The sequence below is a fragment of the Lepeophtheirus salmonis genome, chromosome 14 (genome assembly GCF_016086655.4).
Source record: "Lepeophtheirus salmonis chromosome 14, UVic_Lsal_1.4, whole genome shotgun sequence".
Taxonomy (NCBI): domain Eukaryota; kingdom Metazoa; phylum Arthropoda; class Copepoda; order Siphonostomatoida; family Caligidae; genus Lepeophtheirus; species Lepeophtheirus salmonis.
The window spans coordinates 23,865,437-23,881,210 of NC_052144.2; the positions used below are offsets into that span (position 1 = coordinate 23,865,437).

The 15,774-nt window shown below is 34.1% G+C and overlaps 2 long non-coding RNA genes across 9 annotated transcripts in view; both read right to left on the reverse strand.

Annotated features, from left to right (window-relative positions):
- LOC121129857 (uncharacterized) overlaps positions 1-8,576 on the reverse strand; it is a 41,593-nt gene extending 33,017 nt beyond the window's left edge. For 2 of the 8 annotated variants that reach the window (XR_011783733.1, XR_011783730.1), the window contains exons 1-2: positions 8,093-8,566; positions 7,809-7,969 (exon numbers count right to left, since the gene is read on the reverse strand). This is a non-coding gene — a long non-coding RNA (uncharacterized lncRNA). Of the gene's footprint in view, positions 1-7,808; positions 7,970-8,092 lie in introns of all 8 variants that reach the window. The other 6 variants (XR_011783735.1, XR_011783732.1, XR_011783734.1 and 3 more) reach the window with 6 other exon arrangements.
- A 3,779-nt stretch (positions 8,577-12,355) lies between these two features.
- LOC121129858 (uncharacterized) lies at positions 12,356-14,912 on the reverse strand. Its single transcript, XR_005868548.2, has 3 exons — positions 14,768-14,912; positions 12,836-12,932; positions 12,356-12,631 (listed from the first exon to the last, which is right to left on the reverse strand). It is a non-coding gene; the product is annotated as an uncharacterized lncRNA (long non-coding RNA).
- Positions 14,913-15,774: the final 862 nt, after the last annotated feature.

The window sequence follows — 15,774 nt, forward strand, 5'->3', positions numbered from 1 at the left end:
TTATTATTATTTAATTCCTGAATAGTGAATTTCCCTTCCTACTAGATTCAATTATATGCAAAACCTGATTGAACATTCGTTTGTGCTCATAAAAGACAAAAAGTAAACTTGAGGACTTGTGGTAGAGTTATAATTATAAGTCTTGGTTGGAATTATATTAGCATATATATATATATATATAAATTACGTCTGACAGTTTATACATTACGACGTAAGAAATTATCTACTTTAAGAAGGAAAAATCCTGTGCTTATATAATAAATTTGAAAAATAATTACAAGGTGCTTCATCAATAGTAGTTCGAATAAAAATATTTTATTTGCAGTTTTCAATTAATAGTTTACCCACTGATTTTTAAAAGTTTTATAATAAACTCAAAATTTTCATAAAAAGTTTTATTGTGCTTTAAAATGTGCTATCTTTTTATTAAAAAAATGTTTTTTTACCAATATGGAAATATAATCCTAATCTAATATATTTCCCAAATTAGGTCACAGAACCTATGTTGTTAGTAGTTTATTAGCAAAGCTCAATATCATTATATTTTCTATATTTTAAGGAATGTTTGGTTCTATTACAAATTTGTTCACTCTTTATATAAATTTAAATAGAAAATGAATTTGTAAAAGTTGGCATCTACTTTTTTGAAAAAAAGAAGAACAATTGGTACAATAGTAATTTGAAGACCTGTATGTTAATCAATAAAATATAGTTTTATAGGAAAAACATATAAAAATATCTTAGAAAAAGTAACACCTAAGGATAACAACTCACATATAATTACTGGAGACTTTAAAATGCCCAGAGTGGGAAAAGAGGAAACAAAAAACTATGCCAAAACCCACGCAAATACGGATGCCTTCAAACCCTGGATCCAAAACAACAATATTAAAGACATTGGAAAAGTTCGAAGAAATCAAGATCATACCTATTTGCACTACAGAAACTGAAAGAAAAAAACAATCATCAGCACGAATGGATTACCTTCTATGCAGCGGAGAAATATCCTGTATGATAGAAAACTAAAAAGTAATTAAAAGTGGTGCTATATCTGATCACAAATTTCTACTTGCAAATATTGCAGAACCGAAAAAGAGAAAATACCGACGAAACCGGAAAATGAATAACGAATTGCTAAAATCATATTATGTATCTTCAAGAATAGAGCAAATGTTGCAAGAAATACATGAGGGGATGGATGAAGGTGAGGAAATATCCAATGCAATTAAAAAAATGCACCTAAAAAGAAAATGTATACTCACGGAGGAAGGAAGAAGAAAGGCGAAAAAAAAGATCATACAAAGAAAAAATTATTGAACTACTACAGTCAGGAAATGAGAGTTCAGAAATCGAAATACGAGGCATTATGGAGAAAGAAGCAAAGTCGGCATTCCTAAGAGCTAGGAAAATTAATCGAAATATTAATGAAAAAAACATCAACATAATCAAGATGTACGGAGAAAGATATAGGTGCAACAAGTTATCCCTTTATGATGAAGGAGGACAACTGAGAGACGATGAAGATACGGTGCAGAAGATTGTACAAGAGTATTACAACAAAATATTATTTGATGTACCTGGAAACGATACTAAAAATTCAAAATTTGATTTCAAGGTTAAATGATCTACTAAACAGAAAAAAAACTGACTAAAAGAATTTACCATTAGAGAAGTAAATGAATACACGAACAAAAAATTAAAAGATGGAAAATCCCCTGGCCCATCTGGAATAAGACCAGAATTATATAAAAAGTTTCCTCATACAATCCCTAATTTAACAAACTACTTTAACGAAATCTTACAACAGCAATCTCTTCCCGAAGAAATCAAGGAAGGAATTATACTACTCTTTAAAAAAAGGGCAAAAATGCAAATTATGTGTATAACTTAAGATCAATTACATTCTTAAATGTATATTATAAAATTTTATCTGGATTAATAGTTGAGAGAATGACCCCATTTCTAGGAGAAATTTTACCTAGTTCCCAATTTGGTTTTAGAAAAAACAGATCAATCAGCGACGTAGCGATATCCGTTAAAGAATGAATAAGATGGCAGGACAAAAGAAATAAAAAGATGGCTACAGTTTTATTGATTTTTCAAAAGTATTCGATACAATATCGCGCGAGCATATAATTAATCAGCTCCATACTTTAAATATACCTCTAGGAGATATAAATTTGATGGCATCTATCATAAAAGGATCAAAAAGAGAAATGGTTTCGGTGGAGGAGTAAAAATAAATGTCGAAAGAGGATGCCCACAAGAAGATCCCCTAAACCCAGTACTATTTAACTTGGCAATAATACCACTACAACTAAGAACTGAGTACATACTAGATGGTACGAACATAAATGGGAAAAAATCTCGTGTATTAAATATAAGTGTTTTCTATGCAGACAACGCCACGTTCCTATTTGACGAAAATAACATGGAAAAAAATATTAATAACTTTGTAAGCATATTAGAGGAGTTTAGATGTCTAAGTGGACTGAAAACAAATTGGAACAAATCTACATTTATGACAACTTTGCTGGAGAAAACAGTTTTAAATAACTTGGAAATGCAGGAAAAAGAGGAGGGGGATCTTTTGGGAATTATAGTTAACAAAACAAGTAAATACGAAAGTGATACCATTTACATGGAAAATGCTCTTCGAAGACGGATAAAAACAGCCAAAAAGCACAATCTGAACCTAATAGACAGAATAAAAGTGTTAAATCAAATATTAATTCCTTCACTGAACCATTGGTTCAAAGTAACAAACTACAACCATACGATAAGTCAAAAATTTGTGAAAATATGTGAAAATGAATACATAAGGTGACCTAAAAACATAAAAAATGACAGAATATACGTGGAAAAATATAAAGGTGGACTTAGAGCAATAAATTTAGATGCTCACTGGATATTGATGACATGTTCGATGACAAGAAAAAAAACCCACCAAAAATGATGGGGTCTTGTGGAGGGAATTAATATACTATAAATATTACGACCATCCTCCTTGGGTAGAAGCAATGAAGAACATAATTAATAATAAACAGGTGCCGATATCTCCGTTCAAGAATATAGATATAACTTACTTCCCTATCAGTAAGATGAATATTGAAACGTTAAGTAGAAAAGGAATAAGGACCGTCGAGGAATTAATGGCATCAAGCTTTTATTTAGTTTTATATCATGACGTTGGGATTTGTTTTAAATAGATAGGTGTTTTACGAGTTTGTATATTTTAATACTCAAATGTATGTACGTCCTTTTAAATGTAATCCCTTACAGAATATATGTTTTAGTGTATGATAGTACCCCCAATCCAAAGGTGTTCTTATTAACTTTACTCCGGTCCGTTGCTTCCGTCTGTAAGTGGTGTTCGCGGAACATTACAAGTGGCGACGAAGATGGTGAAACTACTACCAAGGCTCACGCTCGCGGAGCTGAGACGCGAATGTTCCAGGTTGGAACTAGGAAGTGAGGACGAGTTGAGGGGTAAAAAGAAATTGGAACTCGTGGTATTGGTGAGAGAGTACATCGAGGGTTGTGGTTGTGATCCCAAGTCCTTCGACTTCAACGATGGGGCTCAAGCCTCTGGAGATGGTGCTTCAGGCACGACGGGACAGCTTGGGGTACGGCAGCCCTCTCCATTTGTGATGGATGGTCCACGTAGAGGCCATAGATGGTCGTCATGGTGGGACGAATTCGAAATATACGTGTCCTTGTTTGGGGAATTGTCCCCGGAACGTAAAAAGTCTCTCCTGCTTCACTGTGCTGGGACAGAGGTCCAACAATGGTTCAACACCATACAGATTGTTGCATTGCCTGAGGAGGACGTCTTCACCTCGACGGTAAGGGCAATTCGGGATGCTTTCTCCCCAACGGAAAGTCTGTTGTTTGAACGCTTCCGGCTCTCTGAGATGAAACAGGGAGTCGGGGAGCCTGTGGATGATTACGTGACTCGGTTGCGTGGCCAGGCAAAGTTTGGTCGCTTTGCGTGTGGGAGCTGCAAAGTTTCGTTCGAAGACGAAATTATTCTAGACGTGGTGGTTAAGAACACGTCGTCCCCACGGCTCCGCCAAACTGTCTTCGAGAGAGGTAGCACGAAATTGACAGACGTGTTGTCATTAGCCAGAGCATTGGAAACCTCCATCAGCCACGCTAAAGAAATGGAATCGAGTAAAACTGTAATGGCATCAGAGTATAAGGGGCCAAAAGGTCTCCGTCGCTCCAAAGGGACGTGGTCGACGCAAAAGGCTAATCCAAACATGGACAGAGTGAACTGCAAGTTTTGTGGAAGAAGCCATGTTTTCCAGAAGGCAAAATGCCCTGCGTTTGGCAAGGAGTGTTCCCGGTGTGGGAAGATGGGCCATTTTAGAGTATGCTGTCCGTCATCTGCGCTGTCTAGTTCTTCCATCTCTTTCCAGTTGAATGATGGAGTAGGGGATAGGGCCTATGCCTTCCTGAGGATAAATGGGAGAAGAGTTAAAATGTTACTCGACCTTGGATCGAACGTAAATATTTTACCGAAACATCTGGTGGATATGTCAAAGTTGATCAAGAATACGGGTCCAATAGAGGTTTTTGGTGGGGGAAAGGTCAAGACTCTGGGCTCTATCAGGTTGTTGGTTTCATTAAATGGTTCTGACCCGGTGGTTCGTAGGTTTATTGTATCTCCTATTGGGCAGCCAATCCTGGGTTTCCGTGATTGCCTAGATTTCGGGTTGGTGAAATTGAGCAACTCCATCAACGCATGTACGGCTGGCGCTTCTACGGAATCCCGTGTGGAAATTCTAAAGAAAAATATAATATTATATTCGACGACTCCAAAGGAAGTACAATGAAACATACACAAGCAGTGATCCACCTGCAAGATAATGCTCGTCCCCGTTACATCAGAGCACGTTCAGTGCCACTCGCACTCCGTGAGAAGGTCGCTGTGGAGATCCGAGAGATGGAGAAGCGCGGTACCATTTCCAAGATTGATTCGTCAGAATGGGCCTCTCCAATCGTTTCAGTCCTTAAACCAGATGGAAGTGTTCGGGTTTGTGCCGACTTTACTCAAACCATATCTCCAGTTGTCAACAAGATGTTGCACCCACTCCCTCATCCAGATGAATTGTTTGCGGACCTTGCTCAGGCGTTATGAACAATATGAATTAGAAGAAAAATCAAAAGAGTTTTTGGTTATAAATACACAGTTAGGACTTTATAGATATAACGTCTTACCTTATGGTCTGGCCTCGGCTCCTGCTATTGTGCAGGCAGCTCAAGAGAGGCTATTAAGTGGTATTCGGGTGTCAAGATTTATATAGATGATGTCCTCATATTCTCCAGAAGTAAGGAGGAACACTTTCGTATTTTAAATGAAGTGTTCAGTCGAATCTCGAATGCTGGAGGTCGTCTGAAGCCCGGCAAGTGTATCCTGATGGGTGAGGAGTTAACTTATTTAGGGTTTCGCATATCCCAAAGTGGCCGATCCCTGGATCCAGAGTTGATTCGACCGGTCCTGGACTTTCCTGTTCCTGCATCGTGTACTGAGGTGAAATCGTTCTTGGGCCTTGTACAATACTATGGTCATTTTATACCACATCTATCAGAGGAAGCTTCTCCCCTCCACGAACTGTTGAAGAAGGACATTGTCTTCTCGTGGTCTGAAAAAAGACAGGTGAGTTTTCAAAATATAAAGTCTGCTATAGCTAACTCACCTGTTCTCACTCATTATGACCCGTCTCTGCCGTTGGTGTTGTCGACGGATGCCTCCCCTATTGGTCTTGGAGCCGTTCTAGCACAGTTGGAAAATGGTATGGAGCGCCCGGTGGCGTTTGCTTCAAGAAAGCTATCAAAGAGCGAAGCTAACTACTCGCAAATTGACAAAGAAGCAACAGGAATTATTTATGGGTTGAAGAAATTTGAAAGATATTTGATTGGTCGTCATTTCAAGATCAAGACGGACCACAAACCACTCCAATATATTCTCAACCCATGTAAAGACTTGCCAAGTGTCGTCTCTGCCCGTCTCGCTAGATTTTCAATGTTGTTGTCGACGTTTGATTACTCAATCGAACATGTGAGAGGCATCGACCATTCCCACGCGGATGCTTTTTCCCGCGTACCAGTCGACGATCCTCCGTGTCTGGATGATCCCACGGAATTATTACAATGTAGAGCTATCTCTAGCTCATGCTCTTCTGAATCGTCCCTCCTGTCTGCGTTACAGGAAGATCAAGAGCTTTGCAGCGCTGTGGAGGCTGCTAGAACGGGTGTATGGGACAGTACCACCCTCAGGGCCTACTCCCAAAGGAAGAATTGTTTGTCCCTCAAGAATGGCTTGTTGTTTTGGGGTGTCCGCCTCATCGTCCCTCTTCCCTTGAGAAGAAAGTTTATGCAAGAGTTGCATTTGACGCATCGAGGCGTTGTTAAGATGAAATCTGTTGCTCGAAGTGTGATTTGGTGGCCCGGTTTCGATAATGATGTCGAGGATTTTGTATCAGCGTGTCGCACATGTCAGGAGAGTGCTCCAGCCCCGGCGTCACAATTCACTCCCTTTTCGCCTGCAAATGTATGGGAAAGAGTCCACGTGGATTATGGAAAGATAAAGGGGAAAGATTTTTAATACTAATGGATGCTGGGTCCAAGTGGATAGAAGCGGCGTACATGACGAATACATCGTCAGAGGCTACACTTAGGCAACTTTTTGCGTGGTTTTCGCGTTTTGGATTCCCGAAGAAAATACATTCGGACAATGGGTCACAATTCGCTAGTGATCTTTTCAAAACTAAGATGTCCGAATGGGGGGTAGCCCATTCCTTCTCTCCCCATATCATCCACAGTCCAATGGGCAGGCTGAGAGAGGAGTAAGAATTATTAAAAATGGAATAAAGAAGAACATAGGTGCTTCACTAGAGGAAATCTTGTTTGCCTACAGGGCAACGCCGTTAGAATGTGGGAGCACGCCGGCTGAGCTGTTGGGCGCACGCCGCATTCGCACGCGATTGGATGGATACCTTCCGTCTCCTGTAACTCTTCCTTATCCTTCGTCTCCTTCTCCTCCTTCATCACGAAAGAAAGAATTTAAAATCAAAATGACCGTGTGGTGCCGTTGGTACGGCCTTCGCCAGCCCAAGTGGGTAGCTGGAGTGTTACAAAAGAAGATTGGAGATGTGCTGTGGTCTGTTCAGACCCCTCAAGGAATGGTGAAAAGACACATGAATCAACTTCGTCCTCGAGTACAAGTTGAATGAGGGGTGGTGTTATGTATTGTCTTTTATTTAGTTTTATATCATGACGTTGGGATTTGTTTTAAATAGATAGGTGTTTTACGAGTTTGTATATTTTAATACTCAAATGTATGTACGTCCTTTTAAATGTAATCCCTTACAGAATATATGTTTTAGTGTATGATAGTACCCCCAATCCAAAGGTGTTCTTATTAACTTTACTCCGGTTGTGGCACGAATTTTTTGCAGCTTTTGTTAAAATGAACTGGAATTGAGACAGGCAAGCTGATAAATTTCTGCTATGGAATATATGACAAGGATCTAACTTCGAGCCAAATACTCAACAAATATAAAATTGCATCAGGATCGTTCTATGTTGGAAACCTAGGAACACAGGAAATAAATATTTTCAAGTGTTCTGCATGTGGGGAAACAATAAAAAAAAAAACAATTAGCCACTTTCTGGGAGCATTTAACCCATTAAAACATACTTCACTTCACTCAAGAAGAGAGTGGATGCTTTTATAGGGAAAAAACTATCAGAGTCTCAAATTATGTATGGTCTAATAGTAGATAATGAGAGGTATGCATTACCCAATAAATGCATTGTTAAAGTCCATATGATGATAGTTGCTGCAATGGCGAAGAGAATGAATATAAACAAAAGACTTTTGACGGCGGCTAGGAAGGAGCTCCAAGAGATTGACTCCGATGCTTCGATTTCGACTTAATGTATGATCTCACAACACCATGATCTAGTTTTATTGAACAAGAAAAAAAATATTCAGTTTGTACATCATATTCTAGTTTTTAGAACGATACTCAACCGTATAAAACCTATTAATTATTATATTTCTATGTGTTTTATATTTACGTACTATAAATTTGCTGTTAGATGTAAAAGCGGAAGCCTTCCTATAGGCTTCGAAAAGTTTATTGTACGGAGTATGGCTTTGATTAGGAGGTTTGACAGTAGGTCATGCAAACTGCATTGCTAATGTTGTTGTTTGCCTCTTTCTTTTTTTTAATAACAATGACGCCGTAAATAATGTCTAATTAATATATAAAATAATTGATCGGAACAATATTATAAATCTACGCAACCTCGACTCTATAGACTGTATCGGCGTACAAATTACAATGCACATAGTACTACAACTATTAAATTATTCCTAATGTATTTTTATTACTTTCTTCCATTAATTTAACGAACTTAAATGAATCTCTATATGTAAGTAGTTATTATTGTGATTATATTTTCTTGATATTGATTTGCAATAAATGAAAAAAAAATATATACATAGGTTATCATATTTTTGTTTTAATATCAATATAGAAATGATGTTCTTGTTAGATATCACATGATGAGAGCAAATCTATTTATGTAGATTAACAAGTTCATTCTCAACCTCACTCCATTTAAACTTCATTCCATGAAATTAAAATAATAAAAAAACTGAACTGCTGGATGTTATCATTTTTTTTTTTAAATAAAATATTATTCTAATTATGATCCGCTTATAAGAGTTTATATTTAATTATAGTTTGATGTAGACATTCATAAATATTAAAATATTTTCAGCATTAAGAGTTTTCATATTGAAGATACTATATTTGATTTAATAACTTTTAAGAAACTTTATTTACAGTGGCAAAATATATATTTGGAGTTACGTTGTCTATAGAAAACACTTCTTGTATAGTTTGGAGAGACTGAATCTAAAGTTAATGTTTTTTACCATTTGACAAATAACTTTTTATTTGCATCATTTCATTATAGGTAGGATGGCGTCAACAGGTTTTTTATTAGTTTACAAATTTACTTTATTTACGCCTATTCAATTATATTAAATACATGTTTATCAGTTTACAGTAGTGATGAAACATATGTTAGGGCTTATGATCGTAATGGTAACATCTATTAATACATTTGCTTTATTTTCAGGACTAATTGATGGATTAAAAATGTTGATATACTTCAACTCCAAAAATTAGAAAACTACTCAGTGGCATAGAAATTGCTTTGCACATAAAGTTGTGACTTGAAAGGTATTGTTAGTGGAAGATTTGAGAAATTTTAGTTAGGAATAAAGTAAAAGGCTACATTAAGAATATTAAGGTTAATGAACTCCTACGATGTTTCTGGTGGTGTGTTTATATGATGTCAAATTTTTGTTTTTCGTTGAACTTTAATAATTATGGAGTTTTTCTTTCAAGAAAATTGGTGAAATACATTTTTTATATTGGAATTCAAATTAATAATAATCCTTATCTTTATTTATTTGTTCAAAGAAGATCTTCGTGTCATCTATAATACTTTATTTTGAAATTTAATGTGCTTAAAACGTGAATACGTATGTTGACAATATTTACATATTATTTGCATCTATATATGAATACTCGCATACTGTCAGTAAGAAAGTTTTGATATTTTGGGTCGGCTTATGTAGAATATACTTCGTATAACTCAGAATACAATTTTTAGTTGAACTTTCTAAATACAAAACAAAAAAAGAATATAACCCTAATGACAAAAGTTATGAATAATATAAAAAAAAACGAACATTTCCTGTAAAAATGTATACTTATACTTTCTGTCAAAAAAATACCCCGAATTGTTGTTTTAAATTGCTTTTGCTGAAGGTGATTTAAAAAAAAAATTATAGGTCGCCAATACTGTCTTTCATTATGACGGTAACTTTAAGTAGGATTTGTAGACCAGTTTGCATGCAAAGGCTGGATAAGTCAGTCTACCTCACTAATGATCCACAATATTTACATTCAACGACATTATTGAACAAAAAAAATCGTCATGCCAGCTTAAGGAAGTTATCACATTGCCTTAACATCTCTCACGAGTCAGTTTGTACGATTTTGACGGAAAATTTGGGCGTGAGACACGTTGCTGCACGGGCTGTTCCAAAACAGCTGAATTTTCTGCAAAAACATTACTGTGAGCAAATCTCTTCGGACATACTTGATTGTACGAATTTCGAACCAACGTTTATGGAGCGCATCATAACTGATGATGAGACGTGGTTTTACGAGTGTAACATGTAAACAACCCAAGAATCATTCGAAAGGAGGGGGAAAAAATTAAATGTAAAAGTCGTGGAGTACTAGAGAGGTAGAATGACTTATCCAGCCGTTGCAAGGAAACTTGTCTACAGATTGCGCTCAAACTTGGTATCATAATATAAGAAAGTGCTGGGGACGAAGAAAAAAAGAAAGTTTTTTAAATCCTTTCAGCAAAGACAATTTAAATTAACAATTCCCGGTACTTTTTTTACAGAATATATGTCACATCAAAGATTCAAATCCTGTTATTAAGGAGAAAAATAATTTCAGATTTGAAATTAATATGCTAAGTTAATCTAAACCCATGTTAAATAAACTCAACTCTATTTTTTATTGAACAATACATATAAAATGAAAATACAACAAGCTATATTTTAACATACTTAACAAAGAAAAAAAATCAATGAAACCTTTCAAAAATAATTTATTTGAAGATATATTTTCAAATGAATATATGGTGTTTCTGAATAAGAAAGCAAACTTTTTTTAATACCTTATAATTTCTAGAATTTGTTTTATTTCTGTACTCTTGGGCCTTATCGTTAAAAAGTTTTCTAATTATATAATGAAAAAAAAAGAATATTAATTTAAATATAATTGAGACATCTCTGTGTGAGACAATAATTTTTTGTGAATCTAATTATCATGGATTGAAAGAAAAAATAATGAATTTGTAACAAAATCAAAATTAGCAACATTTTAATAAGTAGCAATTAGAAAATAAATTACGGATAATGTTCATAAATACAATAAATTTTCATATATAGAAGAATAAAAAATGAAATTATTTTGATTATCATGAGTGTCATTACATAAAAAAAACAAATTAAAAAAATTGTACATATATATTTATGTATAAATTAATGTTTAAAGAAGTTTGAATTTTGGGGTGTCTAAATACATAATCAGCAATAATTGGTTAAAGTTATTCAGACATACTAAAATCGGGTTGCCACATCTATATTGCATGTACACGTATACTATTCACTTTTTTTAGTTGATTAAAGGAAGTTGTTTGTGAGAGCAATTTTTTTCCTAATATCACATACTATATATGTATATTAGACTGTACCAAAATGACAAAAGTCGGGAATTTGGTACTGTAGGATATTTTTTATTTTGTACTTAACCCCTTTAAAAAGGAAATAACCATCAAGATTTGGAAAAAAAGTTTCTTCATTAGCGCATTTTGATTGAAATCTGTAAAACGTCAAAAAAAAAAATGAAATTTTGATGTTGTTTCTTTAAAATTATCGACTTCAATCAAACTATAGGATTTTTATTTTATTATGTATTATATGTAGATACAATATATATTGTTAACAATACTTTAACAAACTTTCTATAACTTGCCTCATGATATGAGTAATTTAAGTATAAATATTCTACCAACAAATAAATATTCTCTATGGATACCGCGTAAAACGCGCATTTTTTCGACATTTCTCTTCTTTTTTACGACTCAAATCTCATTTTTTGATACCAAGTGTAAAATATATTATTGCCAAATACACTTTTGTTGTTCATTTGTGTCAAATCAGATACTTTATTTTACCTATTTATAATTTTAAATAACAAAAACTATTTATTAAACTCTTCAAAATACAACTTTTTATATATAGAGTTGATTTGTTTTTATTAAAACAAATTTATAACTTTATATTCTTAAAGTTTGACATCTTCTATTTATAATGAGTAGTTAATTCTTTTTTTTTTAAATAACTTTTTAAAAATAAACTATAAATGAATAATTGTTTCTAGTTTTTTTTTGTTACATTAATAGGGAAAATCAAACGAGATTTTAATTTAGCTCTGTTATAGTCCTGTCTCTCTTGTCCATAAACTTGACTTGAAGCGTTGGTTACTTCTTTAACTACACTTTTACAGTTTTGTGGGGGGTATGGTATTTTGGGAAGTTGAGCCTGTGATGAGACAAAACTAATGATGAATTTCTGCCGTGATTAAAGAATCACTGGCGTTGTTCCAATCCTGGATGGATATTAATTATTTAAGTAGAATCCTAATTTCTCCACAAATTTTTTGAACGTACATCTTTCCCCCATGCTATGATTCATTTATATTTGATGTAAAGTATGTGATGGACCTGATAAAATATTTCAATTTACTTTAATTTAATACCAAATATGAAAATTAAAATTAACGATGAACTCGACGATAACACGCAATTATTTTGAGTTATTTCCAGACAACCCATGCTTTGAGATGTAGAGTTGTAAAGAACGATTTACCGTTTTGTGCCATTTTCAGTGTGAAACAATTGCGATTTTCATATTAAGAAATCTTCATCTACAATTGCTGAGATAACCATTTTCCTAATGCTATAAGCATAAAATTGATCATTAGACAAAACATCAACAACACTTTCGATATTTCAGGCAGGCGAAAATTTTGCTTATTTTTTGAGTTTATAATCAAATTCTAAGTCGTAAATGTTACAACAAATAATTTTTCCAAGTTTTTCTGACTATTATAATTAAACACAGTATAAAGTTGATAAATATTATTTATACAATCTTACACACCTTAAAACGAGTTAGCTCCATTTCTTATGCTCAGTTCTTATGTAACGCAGTGGTAATTCATTGTTTATTTATTTATTTGGTTGGTTTCGACTTGTGGCTAAAAAAATGATATTGTCGACTCATGATAAATATAATAAAATACTATGAAAGAGCATGATTATAATTATACAATATGATAAAATCTAATGAAATAATATTGTAAAATTAATTAGTTAATGTGGTGTGTAATTAAAGTAGATGTGGATTATTTTTTAAAAGTATCTTAAAACCGCAAAGTGAAGAAGTTCGTCTCAATTCTTCGGGGAAGCTGTTCCATATCCGTATAGTTCCATAAAAAAGTTATGTCGGAGGTAATTAGTATTTTCCGATGGATGAACTAAGTAAAAATCGGAAGATGACCTAGTGTTGTACACCTTACTACATACTTTGGGCTTGATATTACAATGTGTCAGTCCATTAATAACTTTAAATATCATAGCCACCCACATCCTGAAGTTTCCTCCTCTTTTCAAGCGACGACAGCCCGACTAGATGTAACCAATCTCATAGGATATATCGCCGCATACCATCTTAATAAAGCATTTCTGTACATTTTCAGGAGCTTAGATTTCCTTTCGATACATTGGATTCCGCAACTGAGAACGTAGTTTAAAATAGGCTTAACATATGCTTCATAAAGCTTCTTCATCAGCTCCATATTTCTGTTTTTAAAACTCCTTAGAATAAACCCAAGCACTCTGTGTCCTTTTCTAACAATATTGTATATATGAGGGCTGAATTTTATGTTAAAAGATGTCAGCACTCCAAGATCCTTTAAGACACCCACATTCTTCATCCCTCCAAGATCAACAGCACCGCCCTAAAAAATCATAAAGTAGTTCTTCTCAAGATTTACAGGAATTCTCCAACGGTCGCTCCACCTCAGAAATTATCTGGGGTCATGTTTGGCCTCCTCTTCTGAGTGGCAAATTAGCTTTGTGTTGTAAGCATACATATATATTTTGGATCGGAGGTTGTCACACAGGTCGTTAATATAGACCAAGAAGAGGGTAGGTCCAAGGAGATTAGCTTGAGGTACAATTGTAAAAAGTGACTATTCGAAAGAACAAGTATATGTGCCAAAAGTTTCTATATTAGTTACATGATACCACCAATCCCCCATAAAAGCTAAAATCTATTGGCATATTTGAAACTAATTTTAACTTTTGACTTTACTCGATAAATTTTGAACTTATATAATTTTACCTTTCGATATTACTTTACTTTTTTGGTCTAGTATAATAACTTTTTAATCAAATAAAACCCTTGTAGAAATGACAGCGGCAGCTCGTTCGGAAATGTCATATCTAATTATTGTTTATATGAATAAACTATCAATAATAGTAATTGATCCACCAACTTCAATCATAAATAGGTCGATCATTAAAGATTGTATTCAGATTGACATAATACTGTGTATAAAATTATAAATGAGTAAGATAGGGTGTGTAATATGACATAAAGGACCAATGAATGTATATTTAATAATAATATATTAGACACTAGTTATCAAAAAACGAGATTTGAGTAGTAAAAATGTAGAAAAACATGAAATTAAATGCGCGTAATACACGATACAAAAAGATAAAATTTATTTATGCACAACGCGTTTGGAACTAAAATACTCATATCAAGTAGAAGATTAAAGAAAAGTTTAATATTATATTAAAGTAAAATATTGTTGAAAAATTTATGTTTTATCTATTTTACTTAAAAAATAAAAATCCTGGAACTTGATTCAAATCGATCATTTTAAAGAAATTAACATCCAACTTTAATTTTTTTCGACATTTTACAGATATTCAAATCAGATCCTGTCCATTATTGTTAATTTAAAAATAGATAATAAAAATTACAATTACATTTATAATTAATTATATAAATTATACTTACAATTTACATAAGTGCAATAAATATATAACTAATAACTAAACAAATCCACATTAATATAAAGACAATAATTAATATCCTACGATCAGGGACGACTCTCCTCTTTTCTCTTATTCAAATACACGCATTCTTCTTCTTCTCTTCACATCAGTTGACGAACAGGGATACCTCAAAACAAGAGTAAAATATTTCTTCAGTTTTATAATTATTTTCTTGTTTAAAGGAATAAAATGCAAAATAAAAAATATCCTCCAATTCCCAACTTTTGTCATTACGGTACATTCCAATGTATACAGGGTAGAGTAGCAAAATGTGGACTCGAGGGATGAATTTAAAAATACCTCAATAATTGTATATTTTCAATAATAGGAAAAAAAAAAATATTGTTGATAAAACTTTTTTACTCAATATAGGCACCTTCATTATCAATAACAGCTTTACACGTTCCTTGAAGGTCATGCAGGAGTTGAGGAAAAACTCCTCTGACAGGCTGTCCCATGCATTCAGTATGGAGGACTTCAGTGAGTCCCCATTTGGGTGTGAGGTCCTGTTGGTTTCCTTCTCCAAAGTTCCCTGTATAGAAAAGTCAAGTGGGTTCAAATCTGGTGAGGAAGGGGGGCATATCTCTTTGGACCAGAATCGATTCAAGACTTTTGGCACTTGTTGGACGTGTGAGAGGGAACGCCATCCTGGTCCACACGTAGTTACCTTCTGGGTAGTTAATCTTCAGCTATGGCAGGATGGTGTACCTAATTATCTTGCATTAGGGCTCCTAGCCCATTTTCTATACAACCTTGAAAAAGAACGGAGGCATCTTCTTTCCATCAGAGGATACAACGCTGGGGACCATTGTTTAGGCTGAGTATTTGGTGTTGTAAACCCCTTGGACCTTTTCTTCCTAGGAGCGACAGAGAAGTCACTGGCGTGGTGATTCATCGACTCAGTGGGATCCTTATTTATATTCTTTTTCCATACTTAAAAAGAACTTTGTATCCCTCTTTAAATTATGC